At 48.5% G+C, this 22740-nt stretch overlaps 1 protein-coding gene across 4 annotated transcripts in view; it reads right to left on the reverse strand.

Annotated features, from left to right (window-relative positions):
* Positions 1–13748, reverse strand: part of Tmc5 (transmembrane channel like 5) — a 95097-nt gene extending 81349 nt beyond the window's left edge. For 2 of the 4 annotated variants that reach the window (XM_041666700.1, XM_041666695.1), the window contains exon 1: positions 11005–11116. The gene's annotated coding sequence lies outside the window, so the exon portion shown is untranslated. Of the gene's footprint in view, positions 1–11004; positions 11117–13535 lie in introns of those variants that run through there. The other 2 variants (XM_041666699.1, XM_041666696.1) reach the window with 2 other exon arrangements.
* Between the last annotated feature and the right edge of the window lie 8992 nt (positions 13749–22740).

Consider the following 22740-nt stretch of genomic DNA (forward strand, 5'->3'; position numbering starts at 1 on the left):
TCACGCACAAGGCATGTTCCAGCCACAGCACAAAAACTAAACTAAAATAAAGGTTTACTTTTAACACTATGCATGCAATGAGCAGTCTGTTAGGTTTCAAACCCCGGACAAATGGTTAACCTTGGGTGCGAGCTCATATATGCCCTCTTGAAGTTTTGGCACCAGATAAATGAAGAAAATAAATAAAAAGGACATGACTGTTCCTAGGTATGGCAGAGAAGAACACTTGTAGATATGAGCAGGAGGAGAGCCAGAGGTGTCTAGAAGGGTCCAGAGGGAACATGACCCTGAGGAAGTGGGGAGGGGAGAGTAGGAAAACTGAGAGGCCAAGAGAGGAGCCAGCAGCCAAGGGAGCAGGAGGCCAAGAGACCAAAAAGTCTAAAAAGGACCGTATAGCCAGGGAAGAGCAGTTGGGGGAAGAGAAAGCCCCATCCAGTCCCTGGGCTGGAGAAGTTTTGGGTAAAGGGTAATGGTACACCAGCCAGGAGGGCCCTGTCATAGGGACTGAGGGATGCTGGGAAAACCTCGTGTCCAAAGTCCTCTTTGACATGTTAATAATTTAGCCGTTCATTCTGGGTTTGAGAACTAACATTGTCAATCGTATCTGTAAAGAAATTATCCACGTTCTCCATTGATGGTAGACATCAGTTTACCGTCACAGGCTGAGGGCAGACCTCAGTTGCCGAGCCCAGCATGTGCAAGGCCCTGAGCCCCAATGCCATTCCAGGCTCAGGTGGATTTCTATGAAAATAAATCTATTAAGTGACATAAATAAGTATATAATAAAGGGTATGTATGGTTTTTTAAAAAAAAGACCCAAAATGATGAAGAGGAGGAATGCAAATGACTGAAGTTGGAAACTATGGTTCATAAGTTGTACAAAAACTGTACACACACCCTCTCTCTCACACACACAGATGCTACATAAATACAGAATGCCAGTTGGTTAGGTTAAGAATTGTTGAAAAAGAAGATGGAAAAGGAATTCAAAGAGAAGAAATAAGTTGGAGTCACTTGTAATTCCAACACTCAGGAGGCTGAGGCAAGGGGATCATCATATGTGAATTCAAGGCCAGCCTGGGCTACATAGTAAAACTCTATCAGAAAGAAAGGGGGACATGGTAGGGAAGGAAGGAAGGAAGGAAGGAAGGAAAGAAGGAAGGAAGGAAGAAAAGAAGGAAGGAAGAAAAGAAGGAAGGAAGGAAGGAAAGAAGGAAGGAAGGAAGGAAAGAAGGAAGGAAGGAAGAAAAGAAGGAAGGAAGGAAGAAAAGAAGGAAGGAAGGAAGGAAGGAAGGAAGGAAGGAAGGGGGGACATAGCAAGGAAGGAAGAAAGGCAGGGAGAGAGGGAGGGAGGAAAGAGGGAAAACAGGAAAGAAGGAAGGGAGGGAAGGAGGAAGGAAGGAAGGAGGGGAGGGAGAGAGGGGGAGATAGAAAGAAAGAAAGAAAGAAAGAAAGAAAGAAAGAGAAGGAGAAAGTGGTGGGGAATGAACAAAGCACTGTGTTATCTTCTTGTTGCTGCAAAAATTATCTGACAAAAGCTACTTAAGAAAGGAAGGGTTTTTGTTTTGGCTCACAGCTCCAGGGAATGCAACCCTTCTTGGTGGGAAAGCCATGTGTCAGGAGTGAAGCCCCTGGTCACATTGTAGGCACACTCAGGAACTGAGAGTCAGGAGTGAGGCCCCTGGTCACAATGCAGGCACACTTAGGAACTGAGAGTCAGGACTGAGGCCCCTGGTCACACCGCAGGCACACTCAAGAAGCGAGAGCAATCAGCACTGGTGCTCAGTTCGCTTTCTTCCTTTTACACAATCTAGGATCCCTTGAAATGGAGTCTCCTACACGCATCATGGGTCTTCCCCTCCCAGCGAACCCAACCTAGGAATCACTTCACAAATGTGTCTATATGTCTGCTTCCTAGGAGAGTCTAGATTCTGTTGAGTTGACAAGCCAGTGACTACAGCAGTCACTCATTGCCGGGTCTCCCATTTCCACCTAGCTTTCAACGTGCTTTTCTGGAACTTGTGGGCAAGCACTTGCCGTGTGTGTGTGTGTGTGTGTGTGTGTGTGTGTGTGTGCATCCTTGCCTTTATTCCCCAGTACTGCCAAAGGGGTAAAAAGTACCAACAAAAAGGGAAGTGATGGCCATATTTCTAAGGGTGGTAGCCCAGGTTACCTGGCCATCTGTCGCTCAAACTTAGGTGTGTCAACAGAAGTTTCCATTCTTGTTCCACATTTCCTCACTGCCTTGTGTCTGTATGGGTACTTTGATGGGTATATGCATGACTGCTGGGCCTCAACGCCATCATAGTGCTCTGGATGCCTTCAGCTTATTACCAGGAAATGTCCATAAAGTGAACAGCCTCCAAATACCAACTGCAAACAGGACCTCGCTTGCATGTAAACACTTCCTGGTAATTAAATGTTTGCGTATGCAAGATCTGTGAGGCTTTTCAGAGGGTGTTTCTTCCTCTGAGTCAGACTTACTGAAGACTGTGTCCAAGCCCTCCCAACCCCTCAAGAAACAGCCACACTACGGTTTCAGGGCTGCAGTGTCCAACCTGAGATTGGGAGGGGGAGATGTGAACTCTAGAGGCTGGAGAGATGATCCAGTGATTAAAAAGAGTTGCCACCAAGCCTGACCACTGGAGTTCCATCTCCTGCGCTCACATGGTACAAGGGGAGAGCTGATTCCTCCAAGTAATCCTCTGCCTCCGCACATGCGCTGCGGCACGTGTGTGTGCACACAATGCATAAACACCTAACAAATTAAATACTCTCTAGCAAAAAATGGTTATGCCTTGCTTTTTAAAAATGTGTTTCATTCTGAAATGAATTTATTGAGCTTTCAAGACGTGTATTTCATTCTTGAAAGGTATTTATATTGTCTGACTACAAAGTGACTAATAAGACATTTAGTTTGTCAAACAAGTAAGCAAGAGTCAGAAGCTAGAAAACAAAAAGTCGGTTGTAATAGCGTGAGGGGCATCCCGTTAGAAACAGCAAAAGCATGCCAAGATTCATGAGTAGGGCATGACGGTGTGCATCTGTAATCCCAGGACTCTGGCGGCAGAAGCAGGAGGATGCAGAATTCAAGGCTAGTCTCGAAAGAACAAAAAGAACTTACAGACACACAGAAGCAGCAAAATAGCCAGTCCTATCAAAGTTGGGACCAAGTGACACATTGGTCTATGTGGAACTGGGGGAGTCGGTTCTCCTGGGCCACCGCGTCAGCTTCTTTCAGGGGCTCCAGTGTTGTAAACTGGGATGGGCCCTGCTTCCCTTAGATGAGCATCACCGGGGCCTTGTGGACATGTTTGCTAGTCTTCAGTCTGTGCCGCCCGCCCGTGTCTTCTTGTGCTACTAGGGAACCTCGAGCAGAGTGTGCTCCTCTCCCACACTCAGCCCCTCCCCCAGTCTTGGAATGAACCTCATTGACTCCTATTTGTGATTCTAGAATCAAGCACCCTCTAATTTTGTAAAATCAGAACACCTGTTCTGTTGAGCTGAGGGAAGGTTGGCTCGATAGCCAGGAAGAGCCCGAGAGAAGCAGAGGGAGAAGGAAAGTGACTGACTGGCCATAAAGCGACTCTCCTGGGCGACTGTCCTGGCAGAAGTGGAGGGAGAGAGGGAGGTATAGGGAGCGCCCATATTATCATCGCCTGAACAATAGAGATGATGGGAGAATCTTTCTATCTTTTTTGATGATTTTTAATTTTTTAATGATTCCTTTCTATTTCTGATGTGCATTGGTGTCTTGCCTGCATGTATATCTGTGTGAGGATGTTGGTCCCCTGGAGTTACGGACAGTTATGAGCTGCCATGTAGGTGCTGGGAATTGAACCAATGTCCTCTGGAAGTGCAGCCAGTGCTCTCAACCTCTGAGCCATCTCCCCAGCCTGAGAATCTTTCAATCTAAAATCTAGTCTTCAGGGCTGGGCTGTAGTTGCTCCGCAGAGCATTCGCCTGGCCTGCTCGTGGCCCTGGGTTTGCTCCCTGGTGCTATAAAAATGTAAATAGTAATAAACTAATATATGGTCTCTGAACAAGGCTCCTGACAGAGGCCCCATGCTTGGGAACTTCCTATTTCACTCTAGTGAGGTGATTCCTGGGGCGCCTGAGCAGCAGTTGAGAGCTCTCAGCCCCACCCTGCTGTTCTAGATGAGGGCACAAGCAGCAGGTGGAGGGATCGCAAGATCACACTTCTGTACCGAAGACTTCATACCACCCCTTAACTCAGGGGTTCCAGGAACTTACGACTTCAACACGTCAGACACCGGTTGGGCATCAAATGTGATTGATGGCATATTCCTCAACAGAAGAGAAGTGCCTGCCCTCAACACCTCACCCTGTGTCCCCTTTCATCTGTTTATTCATCAGTATCCTTTTCACAACCGTGACAGCAAACCTAGAAATATAAGAGTGAGCGAAGCGATTTTAGCAAATGATTAAACCCACGAAGGAGTGAGTGGTGGGAGCCGGCTGGCCCGAGAAGTTCAGTGTCAAACACTCAGGATGGGGCTCGGCCAGTAAACTGCGGTGCAAGTGTAAGGACCTGGGTTCGGATCCTCAGCACTGATGGGAAAAGCCATATACATACGACAGTGAGTCCACTCCTGTTCCTCACAATGCTGTGCGCATGTTACACACACACACACACACACACACACACACAGAGAGAGAGAGAGAGAGAGAGAGAGAGAGAGAGCAGAAAAATGCTATATGTTTTTCAATGTTAGCTAAAACTTAAATGAAGTCATGCATCAGGCCCCATGGACCAAACCATCATGGATTCCCTCACACAAAATTTCCTATCACTAAGTCAAAACTAAATCATTTTATCTGATCTTCCAAGAAATCAGGAGAGAGAGGTGGTAGCCAAATCTGCAAAGAAGTCACTTTCAGTCCACAGGACCGAAAAGTCCCCTCTGCTTCAACCTCTCCAAGGAAAGTAACTTCGGAACCACCAGTCAGTCAACTGTTTGGTTTCTCTTCTGTCTCCCCAAGTCCTTTTCTGGTTATCAGGCCAACCTGAAGTCAGCTCATCAGAACTGGGGTGGTGCCTGCTTCTGAAATCACAAACACAGTCAGTGAAGATCATTCAAAGATGGGAGAGTGGCTGAGTGGTCCAGAGTTGGCCAGCTGCAGACGAGACCGATGCTGCCCAGCTGGTACAGCAAAAACAGATAATATTTATTTATAATAAATAAATAAATAATCAAGGAGACACTGGCACCTAGGGCATTGTGAGTTCCAGGCAGGCACAGTGGTGTACACCTGCAGTGCTGGCACGCCAGAGCCTCAGGTAGGAGGACCCCAAGTTCAAGGCTAGGCTGCTCTACACAGCAAGACCCTATCTTAAAAGGACATGGGAGCTGGGTGACTGCCGCCAAGCCAGAAAACCCGAGTTCAATCCCTGAGACTCACACGGTAGAAGGAGAGAACCAACTCCCAGAGTTGTTCTCTGATCTCCACGTTTGTACCACAGGTGTACAAATAGATAAATAAATGTGATCTAAAATTTTTTCATGTGTGTATATCTCTATATATGCACATCTCTCTCTCTCTCTCTCTCTATATATATATATATATATATATATATATATATATATATATATCAAATAGACTAATTGTAATTTTGTTTTTTAACAGAAGCCTAGATTAGTCACTGACTTCTGAATTGGGGTACCCTGTGGGACTGAGCCCTTAACCTGGGGGTGTTGCACTCACTCGAGGTAAAAACTACTGAAGTTTAACTCAGCTATGGGCCTGCTGGGATAGGCTAATTGGCCAGGACTGAAAAGCCATGTACCCCTCAAGCCTAGGAATCTCTTTCTGTTGAGATATAGCAGGAGTTTGGACTTACCAGAGCCCAGCTTTCTTTGTGCCTTCCTCTTCTGTTCCCCAAGCCAGGGCCTTGGGAGCTCCCAGGAACAACAAAGGTTGTTGCTAAAACACTGTGAGAAGCTAGGCCTGGCTGGCATAGAGACCAAACCTTAAATCCTTCCACAAACTCTGACCCTCCCTAAGGAAAGCGTCATCCCCTTTTCTGTCCCAAGGTAAGCTGCAGTACGCTACCAGCGCCCTGAATAGACACCTGGACAGGTCCCCTGGCACCAGAGCTTCCAGCTCTGAGTCCCAGCCAGTTCCATCTGTGACTACAAGGAACACTGCTTTCCGGGAATTTCCCTGGGGCAACTTTTGGAGTGACTTCAACAACAGCTTCGGAAGGAGGAAGCACAGGAGAAAACTCTTTCCCCAACACTCAAGAAACATAAAACATTTAACAGCCACAGCCTACAAAGGTAATGCCTAGAAGCCTGTGAGTGATGCAGGAGAGAACATAGAATAAAAGTGTTGAGTGTCCGTGTGCTCAATGTATGAAGTGGGGTGTTTGAACTATAGGTATCAGGCCATTGCCAGCAGCACTCAGCTAAGGGAATAGCTATCAAAGCCAGAGAGACTTGAATGCCAGCAAGTGTGCCTGTGTGTGCGCGCGCTGTGTGCTTCATGTGTCTGTGTGTGTGACTGTGTTTGTGTGTATGTGTGTATACACGTACCTATGCGTGTATATGTTTGTGCGTGTGTGTGTGACAGTTAAACTCAATTGTCAGACTGATGGGATCTAGACCCACTCGGGAGACAAACGGCTGTACAGGTCTGAGAAGCAGTTTCTAGATTGGGTTAGCAGAGGTGGGCAGACCCACCCGAACTGTGGGAGAGACTATCCCGTGGCCTGGGTTCCCACACTGGATAAAGGGAATGGAACTGAGGGCCAGCTTGCATCATTTCTGCTCCCTGCATGTAGCGTTTGCTGCCAAGATTTCCCCACCACAATGGACCATACCCTCAGACTGAGTCAAAATAAACTCTCCCTTCCTTAAACTGCTTTTCTCATAGCAATGGGGAAAGGAACTGTTGGGCAGTGGTGGTGTACATTTTTAACCCCAGCACTCACGAGGCAGAGGCAGACTGACCTCTGTGAGTTCAAGACCAACCTGGTCTACATTGAGAGTTCCAGGATGGCCAGGGGTACATGGAGAGAGAGAGAGAGAGAGAGAGAGAGAGAGAGAGAGAGAGAGAGAGAGAGAAATGAGAAGTATTACAGTATGCTACTGGCATCTGTAAAATGCAAGTAGATTCAACCCTCAACATCTCACAATACACACAGTGCAACCCAAAAAAGAGTTGTTTTTTTTTTTTTTTGATTTTTCGAGACAGGGTTTCTCCGTAGCTTTTGGTTCCTGTCCTGGAACTAGCTCTTGTAGACCAGGCTGGCCTTGAACTCACAGAGATCCGCCTGCCTCTGCCTCCCGAGTGCTGGGATTAAAGGCGTGCGCCACCACCGCCCGGCTGAAAAAGAGTTTCTTGATTGAACATCTCAATAGTGTGAAAGTTGAGCTATCCTGATCCACAGCTACAAAAGAAAAAAATAATTAAAAAAAAAACTGGAAGAGGATTGAATCGGGAAGAGGAGAGGAGAAAAGACAACACAGGTACGCTGGACTCCTGAGCCCTCAGAACAGAGTTCATGAAGGATAGCACCAAAGCATGCAATGTTTTGATAATATTATCAATATCTGATTAACAATAGTCAGTGAGACAATAGACCCCATAAGGTTAAAGGTGGCTACCAAGGTAACCAGAAACAGACAAGGTGGTCCTCTCCCATGTGATCAAACGGTGTGCAAGGTTTGGTGTAGAAGACACAAGAAGAAAGTGTTTAATTTTTATCATCTCCTTTGTACTGTTTGAAATTGTGTGTGTATGTGGGGGACAGAGCCTATGGAGGCCATTGTCCACTTTGTCATTTGAGACAGGGTCTTACACTGTCGTGACACTCATATAGGTGAGGCTGTTGGCAAGACCCACCTGCTCTACCTCCCCTCACTGGTGTCACACACATGCAAGCAGGCCTAGCTTTTTTTAAAAAAATATTCTCCATGAGTGTGTGTGTTTTTCTGTGTGTGTTTACATGTGTGTGCATACCTGAGTATGTGTGTGTGTACACTTGGAGGTTAGAAGTGTCCTCTGGTCTCCAGGAACCAGACTTACAGATGGTTGTGAGCTGCCAAGTGGGTGCTGAGAACCAAACCCTGGTCCTCTGTAAGGAGCAGTGAGAGTTCTTAGCACTGAGTCATCTCTCTAGCCCAATGCCCACCTTTCCACATGGGTTTGGGGGTTGAACCCAAGTCCTCACACTTACAAAGCAACCAACTGAGCCATCTTCCCAGCCCTGAAATTGCTCTGGACAGTTAAGTACCATGTACAACTTTTGAAACTAAAGAATGTGATGTCTAAAATCCAAATGAACACAATACAGATTCTCTCAGATACTTTTCTCATCTCTGGGATAGAACACTTGACAGAATCAGCCTCATGAACAAAGGCTATAACCGGGCTCATGATGTCAGAGACTTTCAGTCCACCCTGGTGGGAAGGCACGGCTTCTGGAACAGTCTGAGTAGCAGGAGTTTTGCTGTGCAACCTTTTCACACCTTGGTGGTTCAGGAAGCAGAGACAACTGGACCAGAGGGTGGGTGGGGCTAACACCCTCCAGGCCCAATCCAGGGATCCATCTCCACCAGGAGCCCCCCCCCCCCCAAAGTCACCAGCAGCTGGGAGTCATGTGTTCAAGCACACAAACCTCTTGGGGACTTTTTCAGATTCAAGTCACTTTGAATTCCTTGAACAAAACATTGGCTATTCAACAAAGGGAGCATCGTCTGCCTTTGACTTCAATAGCTCAGCTCCATAGAGATTGCAGACAAAACCATGCAGCCAGCATGCCTCCCCCCTCCCCCACACTGGAAAGATAAATCTACCTCTGGGAAGCATCCCCTCCTCTCCTTATTTACCCCTGGGAGGCAGCCCCCTCCTCCCCTCATTTATCTGGGAGGCAGCCCCCCCTCCACCCATTTAAAGGTCATTCCTCTGATCACTCTGTTTGTAACTCAAGATTCTAAAAAGAGGAAATTCCATCTTATTTATGGAAAAATCACTTTTCTTTTATCTTTTTCAATTTAGTGTGGATGCTAATAACGGCCATTACAGGCTTCCAATTCTTCTTGTAAGTTACAAAAATGACAGTTTTTTTTCTTTGTTTTGAATGATACTCAGACTCACAAAACCCCAGGAAGCAGAATTTGTTCAGTCTAGCATTCATAACAACATGGAAACCCTACACTCCTTTGTATTAGTTGCTCGGCAGAAATGGCCCTTCCTGGTGTTTGCCAGCAGGCTTGATCTCTGAGGACGTTGAACCTAAGGACTACAGATGACCTCAGCAATAACACAGTCTCAACACTTCATTCTGGGAAATGGTGGCAAAAATACCCAACAGATGATTCATCGCACTCTGATGGCATTTACACCATCAACTTGACCCCGCTGGAGTACTTTTCCTGATTGCCCATCTCTCATCTTTGAGCACATATGCACACAGAGAAGGGGCACAGGAGGACACTGGGGGCCCTGTGCTATCACTTTCCACTTTACTCCTTTGAGACAGGGTCTTTTGCTGACCCTGGTGCTGGGCTGTGGCCAGCAATCCTCCTGCCTTTGCCCCTGACGGCACCGCAGTTAAAGGAGCCCATGACCGTGCCTGGCTTTTCCACGGGTGCTGAGCTTTAAGCTTGCACAGGTGCTCTTTTCCACTAAACCATCTCCCTAGGTCCTTCTCTTCTCTCTCATTCTCCCTTCCTTCTGTTTCTCTGATTTTGGAAACAAATTCTTGCTCGGTAGCCTCAAAATTGAAATCCCCCTGCTTCAGTCTCCCAAGCGTTGGGATCACAGGTATGCAGCACTTCCATGCTCGGCTCGAATCCTCCCTGCCTTTGACATCCATCCCCACTCAGAACTGCTCTTCTTTCTAGTTTGGACAGAATCTTGCCCAGTCAGAGTAACGCCAACACCACCAAATAAAGACGGAACTATGTACTGAGGGCTTGCCTGTGTGTCTTCAACTGGACCAAGCTCTCCAATCTCAGTCACCTAAACTTGAGACCAAACACATCAGGTAACTTCTTCAAGGTTGCATAGCCGACCAGAAGCACAGTGGGATGTGACCCCAGGGCCTCTCTGCCCAAAGACCTTAAACTTTGGTCACCACCATCAACAGCATCATCCATGAGGGTGATGGTCAGTTAAGAGGAAGAAGAGCAAGAAAGTGACAGAGGTTAGGAGACACTCCTGAGTGTCTATGATACTCCATATATTCTTATCAGCTCTGATATTTTCCTACAGAGGTGTGAGCTCGCAGCATCTTAAACATTCAACAGATAGGGAAATCAAAGCCAGTAATTTACCAAAACACAGTTAGAACCAGGAAAGCCTAGATTCTAACTAGGTAGGAGGTAACAGGAATATATACGGTCTTAACTAGAGTGCTCTGAACTTCTACCTCCCCACAGGCATTTATTTTTATTTTTGGCTAATATGTTCACCGTGTGTGTTTTCTGCATCCACAACAAGGAATAAGTCTCAGGGCAGCCCTGTGTGCTTCTGCTCCCCTGATACATCCCCCCCCCCCTGCCCCGCAGCATCCTCTTTACTTCTGTGACCTTCTTCCCTGTCCCCATCTCAGCTTCTATCGGTGCTGCAGAAACATCCCAATAATTTCCCTCCACACTCTGTGACCAGAGTTGGGTGGGCACGTTGTGCAGCTTGGGGCATTTCTAGCTAGGGAGACTTGTTTCCAGGAAGAAAGCTCGGCTGCGGGATGTTAACCCAGCCAGGGCTACCTCTGGGAAGGAGACTGCTTAGGCAGGCATAAAGAAAAAGGAAGCAGATACCGGTCAGGGCTCATCCCTCTCAGCACCGGGACCAGGACCCTGTGCACACAGAACGCCTGCCTCGTTGTCTCCTCAGGCAGGAGACTCGGTTGGGCAGGCTGCCAGGCAGCTGGTGGCAGAGGCAGGGGGAACTATTGACCCCGCTTGTGAAAGTTTTGCAAATGCCCCTCATTGTCATCTGTCGCTTCCCAACCAATGAAGAACCAAGCCTCACCTGCTGTAGCACAGACCTGCTTCACATCCCAGCGTCTGGGCTGCACGCCGGCTTCCCCAAGGCGCTCGTGGCTCTCTAGGGCTCTATTCTCTTCTTTCTTCCTGAGCCAGAGCTCCTCCCCCGCCCCCATGTCCTCTTGGCATCAAGACAATAAAAAGAGCAAAGTCCTTTCACCTCAGGGTTTTATTTCTTAGCCACCATAAGGAAGTGAGTCGGGTTTGCCCCCTGGAGAGTAACGTGGAGGTGTGGGAAGAGACTGAGCCATAGGTCCCTTGGAGTACATGCTGGTGGTCTCCCCCATCCCTGGGACACTGTGTTCGGTAGCCTGCTCCCCTGAGGCAGTGCCTGGCAGTCACTGTGGAAGCTCAAGGCCCACAGCTCAGAATTCAAGTCCTGCCTCTTTTTCTTCAGTCCCCCCCCCAGCCTCAGTTTTACCCTCCTCATCTGAGAAATGGAAGCAAAATCTTCTCTACCTCCTCATTGTTGGCAACACTGGAGACAAATGGGACTTTTGTACAACTCAGGACATTTCTAGCCACACAAGACTCAATCTCCCAGAGAGAAACCCCAGCTATTCGGACACTCAGCCTTCATCCAGTGCTGTCTCTAAGAAGGGAACATTCAAAAGGAAAGAAAGAGATGGGTCAGTGGCACACGTCTGAACTCCTAGTACTGCAGAGACCGAGGCAAGAGGATGTCAAGTTTGAAGTCAACAACAGACCCTGTGTCTCATGGAACAGGGAGGGAGAGAGAAAGAAGGGGGCAGGGAATGCTCCTGCTCCTGGTTTGCAGTATTGATACCCACACTAAAATGCAAAGTCGGGCTAGAAATGTGGCATAGTTGGTAAGAGGGCTAGCTAGTATGCACGAAATCCTGGATTCCATCCTCACTGCCAGATAAACCAGGCGTGTGCACTCTGTAACCCCAGCACTCAGGAGATAGAGGCAAGAGACTCTTAAGTTTGAGGTTATTCTCAGTTACATAGTAAATTTAAGGCCAGACTATGATGCAAGAGTCCCTGCCTCAGAAACAAACAGTAAAAACACAATTAATGAATGAAATAAAAATAAATGTATGGGTCTGGAGAGATGGCTCAGTGGTTAAGAGCATTGTTGTTATTGTAGAGAAAGGGATAGAATTCCCTTCAGCTCTTGGGGATCCAACACCCTCTAGGGACCCTGCACCAATCTGTACAAACCCACACACACATACTCATACTTAAAAAGAAAAATGAAATATTGGGGACACACCCTTTAATTCCAGCACTCATGAGGCTGAGGCAGAGGCAGAGGCAGAGACAGACAGACCTCTGTGAGTTCAAATCCAGCCTGGTCTACAGCCAGGGCTACAAAATGATTCTCTGTCACAAATAAAATGAAATAAAACCTTAAAAATAAGTAAGCAATGTTCAGCAAGTCCGGTTTTATCCCATGCTTTTTCAGACCCAGGCCAGCTGGCCTTGGTGAGTTCCCCATAGAACATCCCCATTGTCTCAGTGTGTGGGTGGGGACTACTGAGAACTCAAGAACAATGGCAATGGGTTTTTGATCCTACTGCCTGTACTGGCTTTGGGGGAGCCTAGGCAGTTTGGATGCTCACCTTACTAAACCTGGATGGAGGTGGGCGGTCCTTGGACTTCCCACAGGTCAGGGAACCCTGATTGCTCTTTGAGCTGATGAGGGAGGGGGACTTGGTCGGGGGAGGGGGAGGGAAATGGGAGGCGGTGGCGGGGAGGAGGCAGAAATCCTTAATAAATAAATTAAATTAAAAAAATAAGTAAGCAAAATTTAAATTTCAAATGCAAAATGGTGATTTTCTAAAGGAGAGATGGGATTTTTCTTTCATACAAATTCAGGAAAGGCCTTAAAATGGGAGAAACTAGAAGATGGTCCGCCAGAAGAAGGCTTGGTTTGCTTTAAGAACCGTTCTCCTGGGGCAGGGATAGGTCCCCAGCAGCTGATCCGAGGTTCTGTCTGCAGAGAGAGTGGGGAGGAACCACATGGCAAGAGATCCTTTCGCTGCTGTGAGGCAGGGATTTTTGATTTCTGCAGTATTAGTATTTGGGCGTCTAGTGCATTGTGGGTTGCTTAGCAGAATCCCAGGCTTCTTCCTATTCCACCCTAGAGACACCTCAAATCAACCACACCCTCAACCCCCCTCGGGTTTCTCCCTTCTGGAAGCCACCCCATGCCTGGGACTCGGCCCGAGCTATTGTGGGATGTTTCTCGTGCTACCAGTACACGTGTCCCCCGCTCCGCAGTAGTTATAGCTCTGGGCGATTACAGACGGCCAAGGGAGTGGGGGCGGCGGCTGCATTTCACTGTGGTTTTAGAAACCTTCTGGGTTTTAAGCCTGTGCCTGTGTAACTTTCTCAAGAAAGGTTAGAGATCTTGAAGATATTCTCTTACAAGCTGTAGTTTGGACGGCACTACCCCGCTTCTATTGCCACAGAAAGCCAGCGCGGCTGTTGGGATGCAGAGGCTATACCGTTCCTAGCTCCAAGATCACTCCACACGCGGCTTTCTCTTACCTTACCTGCGTGACCCTCAGCTCCCGCGTCACAGCCGCCACCCATGACCATCGTGGGGGTGCCTGACCTCCAGGAAGCGCCTCTCTCACAATCGCCACTCATGGTGAGTTTCAATTGGCGATGAGGACCCGGGAGTGCGCACAAGCGGCGCGTCCTCCTACTCTCCAGAGACCCGCCACGGTATCCTTGGCATCCAGCGGGTCCCTGTGGGTGGCGTCTCTGGACAACTGCTGGTCTTGGTGCGCAAGCACTACTTACTGTCTCCTACGAAAACCCCACCCTCCGCCTGGCAGCTGCCACTCGCCATGGAGTCCCCAGAGGATACAGAAGGCATTGGTCTGGAGCGGCTAGCTCCAAAAGGCTGCAGGATCCTAAAGAAATGCAAAGTGAGCCATTAGCTCATCAAACCGCATAGAATCCCAACCACAGCGAGCAGGCACCGGGCTACCTATAACTATACCTATAATTGCCTAAAAGCAGGTGTGAGTGGGCAGGGGGATGCTGCAGCACACCAGGCGACCCAGTGAAAGGCAGTATGGAGAATATTGAGTCCTGCAATATTGAAATAATAGAGGTGTGTCATCCAGCAACCTACTTCTGGGATGTCCCCCATACTCCAGAGGGGCCTCCAAATATATGCACATCTCTGTTCGTCCCTGCACTATTTTAATGGAAGCAAGCTCAAATGTCTACCCACGATGAACAAATAGAAGTGGCCTGATCTCTGTTTCCAGGATGAGTTTCCCACTGCCTAGTGAAACCCTGACTTAGAATAGTAAGGAAGACATCAACCAGACTGGGGGCTCAGGCTTGGAATCTTACTCAGCACTTGGGAGACCAAGGCAGAAGGATTGCTGAAAGTTCAAAGTAGCTAGGGTTAGAGTGGGTTTCACAAAACAAAACAGGTGTGTGTGTGTGTGTGTGTGTGTGTGTAATTACATTTATTTGTTGGGGGTACATGGGAGTAGATGTGGAGGTCCGAGAACAACATGAGCCGTTTGTTCCCTCTTTCCATCACATGGGTCATGGGTCTTCAGCTGGACCTCAGGCTGCCAGGGTCAGCAGCACCTTTACCAGCTGAGCTGTCTCATTGGCCCCATTTTGTCTCAAGTAGCTAGAAGGACTTGGAACTCGCCACGTGCTGAATATGACCTTGAACTCCCAATGAGCTGGGACAATAGTCGTGCTTCATACCCAGCTTGTCTTTAGCAAGGGATTCTGACCTAGGCAAGCGGAGCCCGGCACAGCAGCTCCAATCCTCTTTGCTGAACTCACACAGATGACAACTACTGACAGAAGTGGGAAAGCGAATGGAGAGGTCACCGGGGAGCCCAGATAAGAACATTTTGGCCAGCTGTGGTGGCTCACACCAGTAGGATTTGCTGAAGGTGGCGGAGGCAGGAGGATCACAAGTTCGAGGCCAGCCTGGGCTACACATTTTAGGGGCTAGAGAGATGGCTCAGTGGTTAAGAGCGCTGGCTACTGTTCCAGAGGTTCTTAGTTCAATTCCCAGAAACCACATGGTGGCTCACAACCATCTATAATAGGATCTGGTGCTCTCTTCTGGCCTGCAGGCATAACACTGTATGTATAATAAATAATAAATCTTTAAGAAAAAAAAGAACATTCTGGAGACAAGCCGCACAGTACTGTAGCTCTCCTCCATTAAATTAGATTAAGGACATTAAATTGCGTGTCATTTGCTCCTTATTTTTTTAAGAAATGCACAGTGAGGTGCTGGGGGTACAACTTAAGGATCCACTGCTTGCCTAGCATGCACGGTGCTCCAGGGTCTGCCTCAGCACCACACATAGTGTCCTAGATGACCATTACAGGGGTACACGGGGTTTCAGGGGTGTCAGGGTCCTGGACCATCACCCTAAGGAAGTGGTGTCTGTTTGCTTGGTTATCTCAGGGGATACTGACACCTGGTATGATGAACTGGTTTCAAACATAATTCTTTAACATGAGATCATGGGGCTGTAAGATGTCTCAGAGGGTAAAGGCATTTTCTGCCAAGCTCCACTTGCAAGTTGTCTTCTGATCTACACACACATACACAATATAACAAAAAGTTTCCAATGTGAGCATGTTGTGTTCATTGAATCATTTTTTTAAAAATGCCCCCATGGCCTTTAATCCTAGCACTCAGGAGGTCGAGGCAGGTAGATCTTTGTGAGTTTGAGGACAGCCTAGTCCACAAAATGATTTCCAGGCTTGTTAGGACCATGTAGCGAGACTGTGTCTCAACAAAACAAAACAAATAATAATAATAGTAATAAAAGAAAAAGAAAGACCCTCCAGCTTCTCTGTCCACATAGCTTCTTCATAAAGAACATAAAGTATAACACTGTTTGGAAGGTGGTGACTCTGGGTCACAACAGAAGAAGCTGTGACAGTTCCATAGCAGCGAGCAATCAGACTCCGCAGAGACCCAACAGAACCCTGGCCACCACCCCCAGAAGCACTTGTTATAACCAAGATACAGTTTTAGTCTGGCCTTTCCAGGGAAGAGGGTGTTTACGCTCTGCAGAGTTGCTAGCCATCCAAACAACTTCATGAAGTTCCCTAGGTGGCCTGAAGGGCGCCCCTGCCTGCTCTCTGGCACCCTCTTGTGGCCATCCACATCCAGTGTGAGGCAGAAAAGGGAGTCAGGCTTCATCAAGAAAAGGAGTTAAGAGCATTGCCTGTTCTTCCAAAGGTCCTGAGTTCAATTCCCGGCAGCCACATCTGTAATGAGGTCTGGTGCCCTCTTCTGGCCTGCAGACATACATTCAGACAGAATATTGTATACATAATAAATAAATAAATATAAAAAAGGAGTTAACCTAGATTATGAAAGGAGCTAGCCCAGTCTAAGAAAAGGGGCTCACTGGCCAAAGAAGCTCCGAGTAGGAGCCCACCTGGCACTTGGCATCATGCACTCCCTCATGTGACAACTCCGTGAGGTGGCTTTGGGAGTACAGAAACTGGACTGTGCGCAGGGGCACACACAGTACAGTCCAAGCTACGAGTGAGGCTGAGGCAGGAGGATGGATTGCTTGAGCCCCGAGCTTCCAGACCAGTTTGGAAAACATAGTCATATCTCGTCTTAAGTTTAAAGGCATGCGAATCTATAGACACAAAGAGGTAGATTCTGACAGGGACAAGGGGAGCTTGCCAGCATTGACTACTCATCAGTAAACTACAGAGCTGGGGCAGTGGTCTGGGGCTGCTTGACCTCAGCGTCACATGACCTACAGTGCCTCTGTGTCAGACTGTGGATCTGAATATGATATGATTGGCTGATATGACTGGGGCTCAGACTATATCTGAATGCTACTATTCCATGTCTCACGAGAATGCCACACCTGGAATAAAACCCTCTCTCCGTCATCAACGCACAGGGGAGGAGGCTCACCAAAGGCTGTGATTCAACGTGCAGGTTCCAAGATAAACCTCACAAGCCACGGGAAGCACCAGGCGGTCTTTATTTAACGCTAGGACAGTGAAGACAAGTGCCTGCAAATTAAAGGAGCTTGGTGGGTAAGAGCACTTGCTGCCTTCCTGGGGATTAGCGTCCAGATCCCCAGCACTCAAGTAAAAAGCCAGGTATGGTTGCATGCACAACTGTAACCTGTAGGGGAGCCTGTAGAGAGAGGGAAAACTGGGGCTTGTTGGCAGCCAGCTGAGTTCCAGGTCCAGTGGGAGACATTGAAGGAGAGTCTAGTTCACAACTGCATTCTCTAGCTGACCTGAGAGCTTCCCAGCGTCTCCTGTGGTTCCTCTCACAGTAGGAGCTGAGATTAGAGATGTGTGCTCCTGGGCTCGATTTTACTTGTGTGCTGAGGATCCAAACTCAGATACTCAAGCTGTGCAGCAAGTGCTTTTACCCACCGAGCCATCCCCCCCAGTCCCCAATGGCAGGGTTTACCGGCCCAGCCATTCACCAGTCCCCGATGGCAGGCTTCACCCGTCCAGCCATCCCCCCAGTCCCCAGCCGCAGGGTTTACCCGCCGCCGAACCATTCCCCAGTCCCCAGCAGCAGGGTTTACCCTCCCAGCCATCCCCCAGTCCCCGATGGCGGGCTTTTTAATACTCTCGTAGTTCTGGATGCAGGAACTCTGAAGACGGAGGACCAGCATGTAGCAGCCTTCCCTGATCCACACCGATAGGAAGCGTCGGCTAATGAAAGCAGAGGAGGTCGGCTGTGAACCCCATCAAGTTCCATCTTTGCTCACCTTCATCCCGATGCCCTCCCCTCCTCTCTTCCTTCTGTTAATCCTGACGACTCTTTCCATTCAGCGTTGGGGTGAAAGTCAGCCCCCCCCCCCCCCCCCCCCCCCCCCCCCGCTCACTAAGCAAGAGTTCTCCCACCTAGAGTCCCTCCTCATCCCCACTCCTAACCCCTGCCCCCACCCCAGCTACTGATATTTTTGAAGCACCCAGGCAATTTGCTTCACAGGAATGTTCCAGGATCTGGATTTGTCTCTGAACAGATGTTGCTTCCCATTGGAAACTGAGAGAGCTGTATTTTTTTTTTTCTCTGCGAACTACTCAGCATGGGGTCTTCTGTTACAGCAATTGGGGTTGGGGAGACGGGGACTGGGAGAGGCAGATTAGCAGCGTGGGGTCTTCTGTTACAGCAAAAGGAGGAGGAATAGGGCTGACGGGAGGCGGGGATAGGAAGATAAGCAGCGTGGGGTCTTCTGTTACAGCAAAGGGAGGCAGAATAGGGCTGGGGGCGGGGAGAGTAAATTAGCATATGAAAGAAGCCAGCTGGTGGAGGGTCTGAGAACCCCCCCCCCCCCCCCCCCCCGCGCCCGCCCCAGGAACAAACCAAGCAAGCCCCAGGAGCTCTCCAGAGAGGAGAAGCCACATAAATGCCCACATGGGCTCACCAGCTCAACACACTTCCTACTGGGGGCTGTTAGCACCTCTACCTTTTCTCAGGTTTCTGACCCACTTCCACGCTTGAGAATGTTCTCTTTCTTAAAGCAATTTATTTCTATTTCTTTCACTATCTTTGTTCTGGGACGCAAAACTCTGCAAAGCTCAGCCTCTGCCCTCTGGACTCAGACCTATACAACACGCAACTCAGGCCCAGCCCTGATTTGCATGGAGCCGGCTAAGATTCTTTGCTTGGCCTGACTGTGAGGCCCCTGGCCGCCTCCTAGGCTAGCCTATATGCTTCCCCATAAAAGTCAGTGTTAGCAGAGAGCCTTGCTCATTAGAAAAGGGGGTCCTAATACCTGGTGTCCCTCACTGATAGGGCCTCTTCTTCCTAGAAGGAGGTGCCTGTCACCTGATCTATCTGCAGGGACAGCCCCATCAGCTCAGCCTAGCCAGAAACTCCCTTATCTCCCTGTGATGGTTAGATCAGATCGTCACAGCCGCCCTGATTGGAGAGGGAATCACCTACGGGATTAATTAGAGACGTACATTCCTGCTGTGCGTGTGATAGATTGCCCACGGGTAGATTCTGCAGGCTGATGAGTTCGTAACTCGTTGGCACCATTGGGAGGTGGTGGAAGGTGGAAGCGGGCCTTGTGGTAGAAGGAAGACAGGGGACCGCTAAGCTGTACCCTGACCCCTTCCTTTATTTACACCATCTCTCTACTTCCTGGCCACCACAATGTAAAACACCTCTGAAACCTCGAGCCAAACTAAATTCTTCCTTCTTTAAGCTGTCTTGTCCAATATCTCAACAGGGCAACCTAAGAACTCACACAGCCCTGAGATTTCCCTTAACAACTTCCCATCAGCAAGCTCCGCCCTGCTCCTTAGTTGCAGATCCCACGCACCCATGTCATATTAGGAGTCAAACCCACCCCTCTCCCTGACTGCAAAATTGAGGTCCAGCTAGTGATTTAACAGAGAAACAGATACCATTACAGGTATGGTCACGCATACCTGTGATCCCTGAACTTGGGTAACTGAAGTTCAAAACCTGCCTAGGTTACATAGCCAAGCTCTTATCAAAAAGAAGAAAGGGGAAAAAAGATTAGGAAACAGAAGCACAGAGAGGCTTAGTCACATGCCTTGGATCACACAGCTAGAGTGAAGAGCCAACTGCCAATCCGAGGCTGTCTTCAGCCTGTGAAAAAGATGGCTCCCCTTGAGAAAGTTGGGGTGATGACACATAGAACACACTAGTCTCTCCCTAAGGGAGCCCCTGGAGTTGGACAGGCTCCTACAGACACACAAATGCTCAGACACAGCAATAAATACTTAAGAGGGCAGCTGCTGGCTGTGTTGGTGTCCTGCTGTTTGCAACAATAGCCAAGAGGGAGACGCCCTTTTCTCCACTCACAGGCAAGCTTCCCTGCTTGTGTTCTGGAAGGCTGACTTATAGGCCTTTGAGAAACCTCGGAGTCAGCTCCTGCCTGGGGGATTTCAACCAAGTCCTCCCTGGAGACAGGGTAAAGTCAGTGAGAACTGGGGAAAGGGTAGTGGGGTTCTTGGTAATGGGCAGAGGAGGAAGTCCTTAGGAGATAAATGGTTTCCAGATGGACCGGAAGTAAATCTGCAGGGTGTGTGTGTGGGTGCCTGGGAAGTGAGGAGGCTTAAGTGTGTAGGAAAGGGGGGCGGACACATTCCTCCTCTGTCTGTCATGAGGAAATCACATCCCATAGCAAAAGGCCAGTTACCAGGAGAAAAGTATGCTAATTTACTTAACCCAAGTTTTGTCAACCATACTTCAGAATGAAGACACAAACAACCATGTTGAGTGCTCCTTTTAGATTCAGGTACAGTGACAGATGCACAGCAAATAGCACTCCTGAGGCACTCAGCACTCAAGAGTGGCCCAGCATGCATGAGGCACCGGGCTGAGTCTGTAGCCCCATGGAGTAAGTGGTGAGTTCCAGCCAACAGACTTACCAGAAGCCAGCAAAGTCCATTTATTCAAATTCAGAGACTGTAGGGTATAATGGTGCACATGAATAACCCCACCACTTGGGAGGCCGAACTGCCTTGTGAGAGGTTGCATAAGGACTGGGCCAGGCTGGGCTGCATAGTGAGATCCTTTCTCAAAAAAGAAAAAAAAAAAAGACCTGAGCTATAGCTCAGTTGGTAGTTTGCCCAGAAGGAATGAAGCCCTGGGTTTGATCCCCACCACCCATAAATATGGGCATGGTGGCACATGCCTGTAATCCCGGCACTCAGGAATTGGAGCACTCAGGTAGGATGGAAGTTCAAGGTCATCCTAGTCTGCACAATGAATTTGAGGCCAGTATGAGGTGCGTGAAGCTTTGCCCTCCTTCCATCCTCACAAACCCAAGCAAAACAAACACAAATAAGCCAGTAAAATGAAATGAAGAAATACATATTATTAAAGAGCAATCCCTGAGAGAAAGACACTTCCCTCTTCCGTCCTTTCGTTCCCACAGGCCTAGTGAACTTCTTGGCGGAACCACTGTGTTGTGGATATTACTTTAACTATGAGGAGGTGTGTTACATTTGTTTCTGCTGCCTTTGTTAACAATGTGATGATCTGTTACATAGTTTACGGGCATTCCTTTAATTATGTAAAGATGTGTTGCATTTGTTTCACCTTGCCTACTTAATGTACCTGATTGATCTAATAAAAAGCTGAATGGCAGTAGAGGGATAGGTGGGGCTGGCGGGCAGAGAGAATAAATAGGGAGAACTAGGTTTAAGACAGAAAGAGGAGGAGACAAAGGAGGGAGGAAGAGAAGGACACGCCTGGGGCCAAACAAAAGTCAGGAAGCTGCAGTCAGCCAGTGAAAATAAGAGATAGGGAAGGAAAGAAAGGTTAAAAAGACCAGAGGCAAAAGGCAGATAAGGAGAAACAGATTAAAATAAGAGCTAAGATAAGGCCGGGTTTTCACAACTAATAATAAGTCTCCACGGAATGATTTGGGAGCTGGTTGATGGCCCAGAAGAAAACATCTAGCACAGCACGGTGACCACACACCATTGCTGTCATGGAACTTCATTTTGTTGTCGTGGGTGGGAATAACAACACTGACAAAATTACCAGGAAAGCAAGCTGCCGTTTATTTTGTTAGTGGATGGTAAATGCCGTGAGAAAAGGAGACGTAGAGAAGAGGGTCAAGGGTCAAGGAGAGTGGGAAAAGCAGGTGGGCACATCAAGGAAAAGGCCAGGTGTGTGTTACTTTTCTTACCGCTGTGGCTCCAGAGGGATTTCAGCCCCACCATTGGGGGGGGGGGAGGCATGGTAGGCTGGCAGAAGTAGGATGGAGTAGCTCGTTTCCATGGTGACGTGTGAAAGACCCTCAGGGACCTTTCCTCTGATCATGAAGACCCCAGAACCAGGACACTCCGAGACCAAACCACAGGATGCAATTAGCAAGAGGTTTATTGAGTAGACACAGGTACCTGCGGGCGGCAAGATCTCTTGGAAGACTTGCGTGCCTGCCAACTGGAGGGCGGGCTTTTTACAGGGAAGAGCAAAAAGCAAGTTTACAGAAGCAAAAGCGTGGTTATCGGAATGAGGCAGGGGGGGGGGCATGAATGGTTTCCTCTCTCAGCATGGATCCTGTTTTGCAGTCAACCTGCTTTGTTGATGTCCTATCTTATGGAATTCCTGCCTTGCAGTCTTCCTATCTCATAGACATCCTGCTCTCTCAAGCACATGGGATGTTCTTACGAGAGCAGGCTGGCTGCTGATCCGGAGAATTTTTTTTTTTTTTAAGCAAACAGGACATTCCCCCGGGAGCTTGCTAGCTGCGGGTTTTGAGGAGGGGGTCTGTAGGGTTTTTCAACGGGCAGGATGTAGACACCTTGGACCCTGAACCAGTCCTGTGTTAAAATTTCTAAAGGCCTGCCCTAGTGACCTACCAGCACCAGCCAGGCCCCACCTCCTAAAGGTTACCCCCAAATAGTCACATCACCCCCAAATTCCAGCCTAGTGAGACTGAACTGTATAGACACCCCCCCCCCCCCGCTTCAATTAGCCTTCCACCCTTTGTATACTCTAGCACCTCTGGAGCTCATGAAGGACAGGGACAGAATAGCATCCAGTTCAAGTCTCAGATGAGAGGGTCTGTTGTCATTCCCCATGTCCTTCTTCTATGAGGGAACCTCCGCGGCTCTGTCTTGAGGATCTTTTCCCGGTTGTCATAGCTGCTCCAATGCTGACTGTAATGGCCACTGTGCTCGGAGGATAGCGTTTCCGGGGGAAGCACACCAATGCTGCACCTACAGATGGGCAGTGAAGACCAAGACTCCAAGTGGCTCA

This window comes from Microtus oregoni, unplaced genomic scaffold (genome assembly GCF_018167655.1).
Source record: "Microtus oregoni isolate MIOR12 unplaced genomic scaffold, Mior012 000016F_ref0000370, whole genome shotgun sequence".
NCBI lineage: Eukaryota > Metazoa > Chordata > Mammalia > Rodentia > Cricetidae > Microtus > Microtus oregoni.